The sequence below is a fragment of the Canis lupus genome, chromosome 1, assembly GCF_003254725.2.
Source record: "Canis lupus dingo isolate Sandy chromosome 1, ASM325472v2, whole genome shotgun sequence".
NCBI classification, from domain to species: Eukaryota; Metazoa; Chordata; class Mammalia; order Carnivora; family Canidae; genus Canis; species Canis lupus.
Window position 1 is genome coordinate 86,223,897 of NC_064243.1, and position 14,460 is coordinate 86,238,356.

The window sequence follows — 14,460 nt, forward strand, 5'->3', positions numbered from 1 at the left end:
TCCTCAGATCATGGCGTCATACCTGGGATTCTGTTCTGCTTCACTGCCTGAGCACCTTTAAGCCAGGCCTGTCCCCCACTGTAGCAGACTTCTAAAAGTTCAAGTTTTATGCTCTGCTGCTTATACTACCTTGCAGTAGCCTCCTTAAGCAGGCTCCCTCCCTGCCACCGTATACTCAGCTATATCGCCCTGGGCTCAAGTCCCCACACCTTCTACCTCCCAAGAGGTGGTGGCTTTTCTACCTGTAGACTTGGAGTATTTGTTTTCTCAGACTTTTGATTGATTTCTCAGGTTTGCAGAATAATTAGATAACTATCTAGTTGTATTCAAGGAATGAGACAGACTCAGGGCCGCCCTACTTCTCTGCCATCTTGAGAGAAAGTGTGGAAAGGCTCTTAATTAAGCTTTAAGTTTCCTTAATAGATAAAGGATTACTCAGATTTTCAGTTTTTTCTTATGTTAGTTTTGGTAAGTTGTATTTTTCCAGGAATTTGTCCATTTCACTCAAATTTTTCAAGTTAAGTAGCCTACGATAATTTATAATAGCATCTTTAAAAAAAATGTCATATCTGTGATGTCCTCTCTTTATTTCTGGCAAGAGTAAGTTGTAACTTTTTGTTTTTTCTTGGTACGAATTACTAGGAATTTATTAATTATGAATCTTTTTTTTTTAATTTTTATTTATTTATGATAGTCACACAGAGAGAGAGAGAGAGGCAGAGACACAGGCAGAGGGAGAAGCAGGCTCCATGCACCGGGAGCCCGATGTGGGATTCGATCCCGGGTCTCCAGGATCGCGCCCTGGGCCAAAGGCAGGCGCCAAACCGCTGCGCCACCCAGGGATCCCTAATTATGAATCTTTTAAAAACAAAACTTCTGGCTTCGCTAATTTTTTCTACTGAATAATTTGTTTCCACTTCATTAATTATTTTTTGTATCTGTGTCATTTCCTTGTTTCTTCACTCTTTGTGTGTAATTTGTTCTTGTTTTTTCTAACTTTTGGAGATGTATTTTTAGGTCACTGATTTTTAGCCTTTTCTAATAGACACATTTAAGGTGCTACAGTTCTCTGTATGGACTGGTTTAGAAGCAAATTATGTTTTGCTATATTTTTTGCTATCATTCAGTTAAAATACCTTTTTAAAAATATTTTATTTATTTATTCATGAGAGACACAGAGAGAGAGAGAGATAGAGGCAGAGACACAGGCAGAAGCAGGCTCCATGCAGGGAGCCTGATGCGGGACTCTATCCCAGGGCTACAGGATTAGGCCCTGGGCTAAAGGCGGCACTAAACCGCTGAGCCACCTGGGCTGCCCAGTTAAAATACTTCTAATTTCCACTGTAATTTCCTCTTTGGTCCACAGGTTATTTATAAATATATTGCTTAATTTCCAAACATTTAGTTTTCTTGCTTTCTTTTCATATTGATTTAATCATCAATTCAACTGTGGTCCGAGACTGTTCTCTATATGACTTTAGTCATTTCAGAATTTGTTGAAATTGGCCTTATAGCCCAGCATATAGGGAATTTTTTTGTATATGTTTCCATGTACATTTGAAAAGAATAAATATACTGCAGTTATTTGCTGAGTGTTGCATAAATGTTAATCAGGTCAAGTTGGTTAATAGTGTTAAAATCTTCTACAATCTTATTGACTGTCTATCTTCTTGTTCTATTAATTACTGGGGAGGGTTGAAGTCTTCAACTGTAATTGTGGATTTGTCTGTTGCTCCTATTTCATTAATTTTTCTTGTTGAATACAAATTTAAAAATTTTCTATCTTTTATAAAAATTTTGTATCTTCTTAGTTGACCCATTCTTATTATGAAATATCTGTTTAGCAATTTTCTTACCTTAAAATTTACTTTATGTGATATAATTATAGCTAAGTAAGCTTTTATTGATTGGTATTTGTGTGGTATGCATATTTCCAGTATTTTGCTTTCTAAAAATATATGTTGCTTTTTTCCTCTCAGCTTTATTGAGATGTAACTGACATAATATTTTGTAAGTTTAAGATGTACAACATAATGATTTGCTATGTATATATTATAAAATGTCATCATGTACTTTTATTCATTTTATATCCTTATATTTAAAGAGTGTTGAATAGCATGTAGTTAGATCTTGGATTACATCCACCCTGACAACTCTGACATTTAATTGGGGTGTATAGTCCATTTACACTTAATTACAATTACTATACACTTACTTTATTTCTATAATCTTATTATTAGTTTTTAGTTTGTCCCACCTATTTTATATTTTATTTTCTCTCCTTTCTTGCATTTTCTTTGATTAATTAAACATTTTTCATTATTCTATTTTCTCTCCAATTGCTTGTTCTTAATGCATTCCTCTATTTGTCTTTTAATAGCTACCTAGAAATGATGATCTTTGTCATTGTTAGAGACTAATAGAAATTATTACTTTTTCTACTGAAAAGTAATATAAATTATTATTTTTAATACATCCAGGACAATGCAAGAAACTAGGAGAGTTTTTATCTCTTACTTTCACCTAGTGGTATGTTAGTGCTGGCTTATATCAGCTCCTAAAGGTTGATTGATAAGTTTTCAGAAATTTTACAAAGCAATTGGTAAAACATTGATAGTTTGCATTTGGCCATGGTGGGGACTGTTTATATCACAGCAACTGAAATAGTCAAATTAAGATATTTTGTGTTTTCTTGAGAACTTGTTAAACATCTACTACCACATTACAGTCTCCATCCCCAGGTATGTTACTGTTTCCATATATTTTAAGCATATGTTTAATATATTATTTTGCACAGTTAGTATTAATATATAAATGGAATGATTAGAATCATAGATCCCTGACAAAATTTCCTATGTATTTTAAAATCAGCAATATTTTCCATAGCACAAAGAATTGAAGTATAATGAATAATTACCTAACTGGTTGTTTAACATGAGTTGTGGGCAGAAGCTTTGCCTGATTTTGACAACTTTTCATGTCAGCAACTTGAGGAATGTCAGCTATCTTCTTAGGCATTCAGTCCAGTGTTTGTGGCATGAAAGACAAAATTAATAAACACATAATCTATAACTTATTAGATGATATTATCTTTGATACTACTACTACGATAATAATAACATTAAGAAGGGAATCCCTTTTATTATATACCTGAAACATAGTGTGTGTTCAATCAATACTTGTGGAATTAGTGAATGAATAATTCAAGCCATAAACAAGCACCTGTCTTCACCAGCATAATCATCTCTAAAACCGGGAATATTCCTGTTTTGTCTTGAAAAGTCTATTTGTAGTTCAGTTTGCTCTCTTTAGAAAGCCTTTCTTGACTTTTCCAAGCTCATGGTAGGTGTCCATTTGTGCCTCCACACCATGCCAGACTATCTCTAGTGTGACACATTGTAATGACTTAATTATCTTTTTAATTTAATTTTATTTTTTTAAAGATTTTATTTATTCATGAGAGACAGAGAGAGAGGCAGAGACATAGGAAGATAGAGAAACAGGTTCCCTGAGGAGAGCATGATGCGGGACACCATCTGAGAACCCAGGGATCACCACCTGAGCCAAAGGGAGACGCTCAACAACTGAGCCACTCAGGTGCCCCTATTTTATTTTATTTTTAAAAAGATTTAATTTATTTGAGAGAAATAGAGAAAGAGAGAGAGAGAGAGACAGAGAGAGAACGTGTGTGAACACATGCAAAGGGAGGGAGAGGGACAAACAGACTCTGAGCTGAGCATGGAACCTTACTCAGGGCTCGATCTCACAACCCTGAGATCATGACCTGACCTGGAATCAAAGTTAGATGCTCAACCAACCCAGCCACCCAGGCACTCCATGTAATTGCTTAATTATCGATCATTCCACCATTCTGTGTGCTCTGTGAAGGCAGGGATCGTGCCTCTTCTGTCCTATAGTAGATGCTAAATACATTTAGCTTGAACAAATGAATGACAGATTCTCAAGGGCAGGTGCTAAATCTCATTTGCTTGTTTTTATTTTGCAGTGTAGTCATAGTACTACATTGCTACATGGTTTTCAGTTAATACTTCTTATTTGAAATTGCCTCACCGTTAGAACATGTGCTTAGAAAAAAGAAACTACTTTCAATATTGATTTGCAGAAAACAGAAAACTAAGCTTGGCTTAAATAGTCATGCAAGGATATTTGAAATACTTTCTCTTGTAGCTTTCCAGCTTTTGTTATTATTCAACTACATAGGTGACTGAGTCCTTTTGCCATTTCCAAGAAAAAAAAAGGGAAAATTCAGTCATGGAACATATTAGTTAGAGGATTTCCAAACATTTAAGTGGTATTGGATGGTGATGTTTAGCAAAACTTGGGCAGAAGTGAATCAAATATAGTATCAGAATTAAAGTCAGGAGTTTTGACTCTTAGTTTCATGGTTCCTCAGCAGACAGAAGGCCTTGGAAGCTGTGCATTGTGCCCCATGTAGGACCTTGGTCCATGTCATACCTAAGAGGGCAGAATCTAAGTTTTTTTTTTTTTTAAAGACTTTATTTATCCATTCATGAGAGACAGAGAGAGAGGCACAGAGACACAGGCAGAGGGAGAAACAGGCTCCATGCAGGGAGCCCGACGTGGGACTCGATCCTGGGTCCCCAGGATCATGCCCTGGGCTGAACTGCTGAGCCACCCAGGCTGCCCTGAAGAATCTAAGTTTTTAAATGCAGTCATCACAGTTCCACAAGTCTGGGCTCCATTGAACAATTGTTTTAGCTGCAATAACAATTTTCCCTTTGTCTTGCCATTGTCAAAGCATATTGAGAAAGTTTAGAAACAAGGATTATGTATTTGGCATTATGCAAAATTTATAGAACTCCCTGGACATGGTCTTAGGCTCTGAACCAATTGGCAACTCCGGTTAGTTGGAAGGGTTAGTTACATTTGTAAAGGTTTTAGTTCTTAGAAAATCATACTCTGGGAATAATGAGAGGCAACAAAACAAAACAAAACACACCAAAACAAAAAAACCCACAACCCCCCCCCCCCAAACAACAAAACGACAAAACAAAACAAAACAAAACAAAAAACCCCTAAACCCAAAAGTCTTGTCTATCTTGGCTGGGATGAGGCTAGTCATGTCATCTGTCTTAAATTTGTGGGCAATGGAAAGGCATTAAACCCTATTTTTAATGATTACAGGTCATGATTTCCATAGCCTGACTGCATTTGGCAACATGTGATTGTGTTACATGGCACGTAGAGTTTTGAAACCTACACCATGATATTTTCCTCATTTTTTTTTTCTTTTTCTTTGCTAATCATAGCTGCTTTGTCTAGAACCTCTCTTTTGCTGTGCTGTTAGAGAATCTAGCAACATTTCCTTAGGGAAGATTCTTCTTCGGGTTGGTCACTGAACATATTCTTTCTACTTAACAGAGCACTTTTAATGACTAATTGAAACCAGTAGATGGTCTTTTGTCTAGTTTGGAGAACTGGTTCGGTTTCTGGTGGCCAAAAGTGGCCAGAGCTTTGAAGTGAGATGGAGCCTGTGTTTACGATGAGGGAGAAAGATTTGCTGCCAAATCAGGTTGGAAGAGTGCCTGCTCTAAGTCCCATGCCACATTATTTATCCAGCTCCAACTTCTGTTATCGCTACTGGGCAAATGATATTTTCCCCATCTCCACATAATTGTGTGTGTTTATTTTTGTGTGTACGATACTGGGATACAATGGGAACCATATATCCTCTTAATTTTCCAACAGTGTGTGGTGATTATTAAGTACAGAAAAAACTTAGCAGCAATTCAGTGTTACTTAAAGGAAGCAGGTGAAAGTCCCTTTGTCTTAGGCATTTTCCTCAACCTGTGCACTACATAGGCTCCCACCTTCTCACCTCTGAGCCGTCAGCCCCTGGAGAGAATGCCTGCACAAATCTGCATCCTTTATCTCCTTTACCTTATTCTTTCAGTAACCACTTTGGAAGGGGCTGTCTTAGGATAGATTTCTACTTTTGGAAGTAGTGTCCTCTCTACCCTAGGGTAGAACCTGAGGCCATCGACAGGGATCTCGATATTGGAGCCATAGGGTGACTTGGAACTATGGATTATTGAGAATGGAAACACATTGGCTTAATTCTTCCTCCTTGCAAACAATGCCCTGTTACATACATTTAAAAAATGGGGTTGCAATATCCATACTTCTAATCTACTTCAAAATATATATCATGGACAGCTTTCTGTGCCCTCAAATAATAGTTTACATTGTCATTCTTACTGATTCCATACTATTCCACTGTAGTTTACTTGACCTTTCGTTGATACAGAAAATGAAAGATTTCATTAATAGAGCTCTTTTGTAATTGAGTACATAGTAGTTGCTACGATTTATTTCAGGCTGAAAAGTTGCTACCCCTCTACTTTGGCATATTCTTTTTTTAAGACTTTAAAGAAATTCTGATCCTCTTAAGGTTTTCCAGGACATTCTAAGTAAACATAATGCTTATACCAGCTATTCACAGTCAATTGCTGGTGAGGTTTAAGGTCCCATAGAGAAGATTACGGTGTATTTCAGGAAAATTCCCTAACTTTAAAGATACACTGATAAATACAGCACCTGGGTGGCTTAGTGGTTGAGCGTCTGCCTTGGGCTCAGGTCATGACCTCGGGGTCTTGGGATCGAGCCCTGCATCAGGCTCCCTGCAGGGAGCTTGCTTCTCCCTCTGCCTATGTTTCTGCCTCTTTCTCTGTGTTTTTCATAAATAAATAAATAAATAAATAAATAAATAAATAAATAAATACCTTTTTTTAAAAAAAGATATATTGATAAATAATGTTTAAATACCCAAATCTGGCTAAATCTGGGCCTAGGTCCTCTGGTCAATGTTGTGTGGCACCACCATTATTAATACGATGTCAGAAACAGCTTCTCACCTCAAAATATTTTGCAAATAATTGAATACTCTGAGATCGTACTTATAGTAACCTCACTATATATTACCTTAGATTTTTTTATCCTGTGGGTATGAAATGCCATTGCTTTTGGCCTCATTTGTACTTTAGTATGAAGGAGTCTCAGAAGGCTTGTGTATTTTTTTCTCCAGTATCTTTCTGAAAAAATGTGAGAGGGAAAGAAGATAAGCGTATTGGTACCTAATGTAGGAAAGTAGCCTGACAAGTATAATGGTGTGGGTGGATGAGGTGAAAACTGGGATCTGGGATATAACTGCAGAGCAGTTTGCCCAATCCTAATTTTGGTCATCATGATTTCTGATGGGGTCATAGTTAAGAGTGTAAATTTAAGCTCTTACTGGCAGGAAGGGGCAATTCTCACATCCCATGGACAGATCTGATACGGATCTTAAAGAACAAGACTGATTTCATAAAGTTGCAATGAGGAGCAGTTCTTTTTAACATTCAACAGATGGCAAGCAGTCCCTTTTATGCAATATATTGCAATAGGCAAAAGAACCATAGGTAAAAGAGCCTAAAGGTGCTATATAGGTATTAACTTACTGATAGTTGAGTCCCCCCCAGGGGATGGCCAGTGGAGAAGATGGTCCAGGTTCCTGAATTTTGGCTCCCTTCCCATTTTTCCAGTCCAAGGGGCAATGCCTGATGCCACCTGTGGATAAAAAGAGCCTCTAGACTCATGCTCATTCCTAGTGGAGCAATGAGAGTTCCAGCTCTGTTTATGAATAGCAGTTATGAGAATTGAGGTAAGTGGCAGTACTTTTGCCATTTATGAGGTGCCACATGGATATTAGTAATCATTTTGGCTATGATCATTCCCTGTAAGGCTGTCTGTGATCTTATTTGGGAGAGAATGTAATTCTATTCTCATAACAATCCTGAGAATAAGGGAAAAACTATTTTAATTTTACAAAATGAAAATAGCTTTATTTTTTTTGTCCAACTGTGGAAATAATACCCATATAAAATATCCAGAAAAAATCATATAACCAAGAGAAGGGAATACATATTTAAAATTCTGATCATATCACTAAAGAGCTCTTTAAAAAGATCTGGTCAATCAATATACTTACCAGCTTCCACACCTGCAAATGTTGGGTTTTACCCATCTTTTTCATCATAGCCAATCTGTTGCTTTATTTATATTTCTTTGATTCCTAGTGAGGCTGAACATCTGTTCATATAGGTATTGGCTCCATATTTTTGAATTATGTATTCATATCCTTTGCCTGTTTTTTTCCTGTTTCATACTGATTTATAAGAATGTGATGCACTGTGCATATTTACCCTTTTCCTGGTACATACGTTGCAAATATTTTTCTTGAAGTGTCTTTTATTCTTGACTGAAATATTTTTGTTACTCAAAAAACTTTGTTTTATGTAAATATATTAATATTTTAATTTATGGTTTCTTGTTTTTCACCATGCATGGAAAGACTTTCCACATTTAAAGATGTAAAATTATTCATCTGTACTTTCTTTGAAAGAGCATTTATGGGGTGCCTACATGTCTTTGTCTCATTGCATGTATAATGTCATTAAATTTGCACCAAAATCTTATGAGGTGAGTATTGTCATCATCTCTATCTTACAAATAAAAAACTTGCAGCTCAGAAAACATGATTTACTCAAGGCCACCCAGCTGAGAAGTGGTAGATTCACCGCTGAAGTCAGATCTCTGACTTTATAGAATATAAACTCTTCGAGTATTTCATATTCCAGAGATGATCTTGCCTGCAGATATTTAATTTGAATAAATTCATAAGTTAAAAGGAAGCTGTTACAAATACTTTCCCCAGAAAAAATGCCCAATCTGAAAAGAATTACTTTAATAGCTTTATGCAGGCCAGATGATAAAAAATAGGAATAATGGCTGAGAATGCCAAGAACCAAGTAAGATTTATTGATTTCTATAACTTGGCAAATGGAATATTTTGGCTCTTCAAATATTCCAGTTAAAATAAACTGCAGACAGTGTCCTTATGGGCCAGTGGATAAACATTCTGAGGTCCTTTCTGGGCAGAAATCATATTCTTCTCTAATAATCAGGGATAAATGAATGAATGTTAGTCTCCTTCTATAATAGCCCCTGACCAGGGGTGACATTTTATTTCTGCCCTGTCTAGGCATTTCATATGTTAATTTATTTTTGCAGTCAAGCCTTGGTTACATACCTGTTCTCTTTTGATTCAAGTGCTGTTTGATACCATAATTAATTATTTTCTTTGAATTCTTTGTCTTGTTATACATTTGTGACCCATTTCTAGCAAAACCAAGCCAGTGAACTATGAGATGTTCTGTAAGTGAATTATCTAGGTTCTTTGTAAGATGAGAACTGGTTGGCAACTTTTTAAAAACTATGGAGTATGATAAGATATTGGTGTTGAGATGGGTCTTTCATGTTGATATTTTGAGTCTTGGGTACTCTCAGAGAACTTGTACAGGAAATGAGATATTTTAAATTACACAGAAAGAGTTATTAACTTTCTTTTGAACATTTCATATCACAGAGAAAATAGTCCTTCTTCTTTTTTAAAGATTTTATTTATTTATTCATGAGAATGCACAGAGAGGAGAGAGAGAGGCAGAGACACAGGCAGAGGGAGAAGCAGGCTTCATGCAGGGAGCCCGACGTGGGACTCGATCCTGGGTCTCCAGGATCAGGCCCTGGGCTGAAGGCGGTGCTAAACCGCTGAGCCACCTGGGCTGCCCAATAGTCCTTTTTCTTGAGTGGTAATTCAGGAGTTGAAGATGGTTTCCAAAATTTTAAAGCCAAGAAAAAAATTAGGTAAAATAATAAGACAATGGGAGATAGTTTTAACCACTATAATAAGAGTTGCAGAATAATTTTAATTTGCTTAAGAAATGTGTGTGTAAGATACAGTATCCAAGGAAGTTTCTTGTTTTTGTTTTCATTTGGGGTTGGGGTTGGGGTTAAAAATATCAAGATAATTTTATATATTTGAATTAATGACCTAAAATATAATTCATAAGGTATGAAAAGGGAAGTTTGCAGGATACTTATCCATCAAGTAAGGGAATACAGTGAAGGCAAGAGGATGTGAATCCAATCTTTGTTGTCTTCAAGGAATGTTTCCTAGACATCAAAAGTCTAGATAAATTTCTTTGAATAAGCAAAATTTTTTTGCTTGCCATCTTGCTAAAACCATAAAAGGGGAGTGAGGGAGGCTCTGACTACTGGGTAAGAAGTTAATTTCTCTTGGGGGTGATCCATCCTTGGTGGAGAGAGCTGAAAGATAATGACATGAATGATTGTATTGGTAGTGGTTCCATTTACTAAGATGAGATAGAAGAAGGAAGGCTTGGGGAAGGTGGACTGGAGTTCATGACAGGGGTCTGGACTGGACATACAACATACAGATTTGGGAGTCATTTCCTGATTAATTTAGTCAACAAATATCTCTGGAGTATCTACTATGTGCCAGGCAGTACTGGGGAGCAGTATTGGCTGTTCACAGTAGCTTTAGCCCATAGATAATTGGACTAACTGGGGGAGTGCCGGGAAGCGTGCTTTGTCTCATCTCACATCCCTCATTACTCCCTGCTAAGGGAGAGAAAAGGTTCATCAGTAGCTCAGAACCTGAAGTTAATGGGCTATATTTTTCTGAGGGCAGAGCCACTGTATTCATGGTGTTATTAATGGCATGCCTTCCTCTTTTCCTACTCTCTGGATCCATGCTGCTGGCAGGTTAGAGTCAAGGACTTGCCCCTTGTATGAAGAATAGCTATTCCTTTTTGTTGCTCTGTCTGCCTCCATGGGCCAGACCGGCCTGCCAAGTGGCAACTGCAAAGCCATATCAGGAGTTGAGCTTGCTCTGTCTGTGTCTGCCTCTCTGTTCCTCTGTGTTGGGGCTGGTGAGGCAGGCCTCTAGTTCTTGTCCACATGGGTAGATCTGTAAGTGGATTTGGGGTTGCCTCTGCAGTGCCGGTCTTTATTGCTTACTTATTCCTGGCATAGCTGAGTCTCGGGGCTCAAGTCTGGGAAGCAAGTGGGTCCCTTGAGCCTGAGCTGTGTTTCCCATTCCAGCTTTTGCTAGAGCTCTGCTCTGCTAATGCCATTAATAAACAGCATGTTTTATTTGGCTAGTGTTGTTTGTGTTCATGCTCTGTTGGCCAGGCCTTGAAGGGAAGGAGGACAGAGTAGCAATTCAATTCAATTCAACCCAATTCTTTTTTCTTTTTTTTAATTCAGCCCAATTCTAAGGGTATTTGAATAACATGTAGGGTACCCAAAGCCTTGATAGTACATAGATGAGCCAGGAACAGTACGTGAGAGAAGAGGGGAAAAGGTGATAGAATCTCAGGAAAAATGCCACAACATTCAAGGGGTAGATACTACATTAAAAAACTACAGTGAAAGGAGAACTAATGTGGGGAGTTAGATGGAAGCGTGTGGACACAGATACCAGGGGAGGTTTTCTATTCATCTTGTTTTTACTTTTTGTACCTTCTTCTTTTCCCCATCCTAACAATGAGCAGTAGCTACTTTTATGGTAATAAAAGAAACCTTATAGGTGCCTGGATGGTGCAGTCAGCTAAGCGTTGGACTCCTGGTTTCAGCTCAGGTCATGATCTCAGGGTCATGAGATCGAGCCTTGTGTCAGGCCCTGCACTCAGTGGGGAGTCTGCCTGAGTTTCTCTCTCCCTCTGCCCCTCCCTACAATGCTCTCTCTCTCTCTCAAATCAGTCAATCAATCAATCAATCAATCAGTCTATTAATCTTCAAAAGAAAAACTTAGAAAAAGTCATCTGAAGAAAGAGATTAGCAGCCTGACCTAGGCAGAGGAAAGACCCTTTGGAATAGTAAACACTTAAAATGTCATCTGATTCTAAAATACTGCTGTCTCCCTATGGTCTCAAGGAAAGAGGCATCTTCCTTCCACCTCGGGCTGCAATGAACAACTGCACTTTTCGACCGCAGGTACATTAATAGTAGTGTACTTCTTTTGCAGATAACACATGGTTGCAGCAAATACGGATTCTGAGAGAATTCATGTTGTGAAGAACCATCTGGGTACAATAAAATCTGAGGCCAGGAAGCATGTGCCACAGCTGGAGAAAGTGAGTGCAAAGGGAGAGAAGAAACCTGACCTAAGAGTAAAGGAATTTATTTTCCATTCAACAAATACTCACTAAATGCCTGTTATGTATCTAGTTCTGTGCGAAGTGGTGGGAATACAATAGTCAACAGGATCAATGTGATTTCTGCTGTCACTGACCTTCCATGCTAGCGAGGACTCACCTGTCAGGAGGGGGTTGAACAGAGTGAAAATGCTGTGATGCATCATCGCTACCTGGAAATATCTAGAATAGACTGTGGTGAGAAGTGAGGCAGCTGGTGGTGGTCGAGAAGAGCATCTAACAATGCTACGGACCTAACCCTTCCCTAGCTATGTATCTGGAGATTTCTCCGCAGCCAAGGAATGACATTTTCCCTAATAACTGTGTAGGCAAAGTTGTGATGCTTCTCCATGGTTGTGCTGCTGCTTCCGTGACTGATAAAGAAATGACTATTCTACTGATCAACAAGAGACCTAAAAATTATGAATCCTCAGCCTGGCATCTCAATATGCTTTTTAGTTCTGTTCCAGAAACCTCTTTCACTTTAGGAGCTGTCTGGTTTCCATACCTAAGCCCAGCTGAAAAGCTAATTTATGAACAGAGGATGTCCAATGCCAAGATAGACAGGCCTTTCCGTAGCAGCTGCAGCAGATTACAGCCTGTTAAGTTTGTAAAGACACATGTCACTGTGCCATTCTGCTTCGAGGAAGCCATATGCTCTATTCTCAAATGTTTTGGGTCTGAGTTCCCCCAAGGTTTCAGCTCCGCGGTGGCGTGCCTTGTTGACATGTAGGGAGCCAAGAACATCAGTGCTGTGTCTCCCAAGCTTGAAGAAAGGGGGAAAGGCATGAGCAGGGGATTGAAACAAAGACCGGGATTAAAACATGTAGGCCTATGGTTTTACTCTCATTGCCATATGCCTCTGAGCCTATGATCTGCCTAACGTGTTAATCCAATTTCTGGTAAGCTTTTCATTAGTTAAGTGTGGGGATTGGTGCATGAAAAATGTCCAGGCTAGGTATACAAGGGGCTTGCCTCTGTTTTTTGGATTTAGAGATGCAGGGAGAGCATGATGGTGGACCCTAACCTCCCTGGGCCAGGTGGTGCAAGCAGGAGGGACACTCGGAGAAGACTATGGCATGGTAAAGCTGTGAGGATTTAATGAGAGAATTGTCATGAGGCACTTATAACAGATAATAAATATACAATAAGCACTCAGTAAATGTTCTTCTTTCCTTTCCAAATATAGTTTCTCTCCTCACCCTGGGCCTCAGATCGCAGCTCTTCTGCCAACTTGTTTGGGTACATAGAACAGGTTTAGTGGGAGCAGAACTATGGTGACAGGGTCACTTATTTCTGCTTTGGCTTTCAGGGCAAGGACATAGTTTTCTCAAACTAAATGATGGTTCTGGGGCATCCTTGACCTTGAACAGAAATGCCTCCCAGGTTGATTCAGGGCCCACAGCACATCCGGTTACCGGGTCAGGGTGTGAGGACAAATGATTGGAATGTTGGGTGGCTCAGTTGGTTACGTATCTGACTCTTGATTTCAGCTCAAGTCATGAGATTGAGCTCTCTGCACTCATGGGTCATGAGAGGGAGCCCTCTGTGCTCAGCAGGGAGTCTGCCTGAAGATCCTTTCCCTCTGCCCCTCCCCCTACTCTCATGCATGTGTATAAGCACCCATGCACATGCTCTCTCTCTCTTCCTCTCAAATAAATACATCTTTAACAAAACAAAGCAAAATGTCAAAGCTCTCATGTATAACAATGTTCCCTCTTTCCCTCTTTGCTTTCTCTTTCCCTTTCTCTCTCTCTCCCTCCTTCCTTCTATCTTTTTCCACCAGAAAAAGGAAGCAAAGCAGAAACAGTTTAGAAGGACTAGAAAGATACTTGAATTAGAGATCTTAGTTCAGCCATGTACTAAAGCTAAGTACCAAATGTAGCCCCAAATTTCCTAGAAGCAAAGTGAAAAGACTCCAGCATCCAAAAGCTGAAAATAGCTATCTTGGCAACTTGGAAATAATACATTTTTGAATAATCCTAACTCTTGCTGGCCCAAGTAGGCCACATTGTTTATGCAACTAGAGGCAAGAAGAGGTAAAAAGAGTGTTTCAATTCTCATTCTCTTCATTGTTCAGTTCCTTCTTTGCCCTGATGACTATTTACACTGATATAAAATTGCCTATTTACTGGTTTCTCTGATTAGACTGTAATCTTACTGAGGGCCAGCACCGTGCCTGTATGGTTTACTCTTGGATACCTATTGCTTAACATGGTGATTTTTACACAGTTAAATTTGGGTGCACACATGCATGAATGAATGATTTTTGAAAAGATGCAAACAGGACATATGCAGATGAGTAAATGAAGTCAAAAGGAGCCCACCAAGAATGACCAAAGATGAGATTATCTCAGATGTTAAGATTATCTCAGATGTTAAG

General features: G+C 38.6%; 1 long non-coding RNA gene across 1 annotated transcript in view; it reads left to right on the top strand.

Moving 5' to 3' along the window:
- Positions 1–13,129, top strand: part of LOC125752206 (uncharacterized) — a 38,082-nt gene extending 24,953 nt beyond the window's left edge. Inside the window, exon 3 of the long non-coding RNA XR_007401131.1 lies at positions 11,909–13,129. This is a non-coding gene — a long non-coding RNA (uncharacterized LOC125752206). The remainder of the gene's footprint in view (positions 1–11,908) is intronic.
- Positions 13,130–14,460: the final 1,331 nt, after the last annotated feature.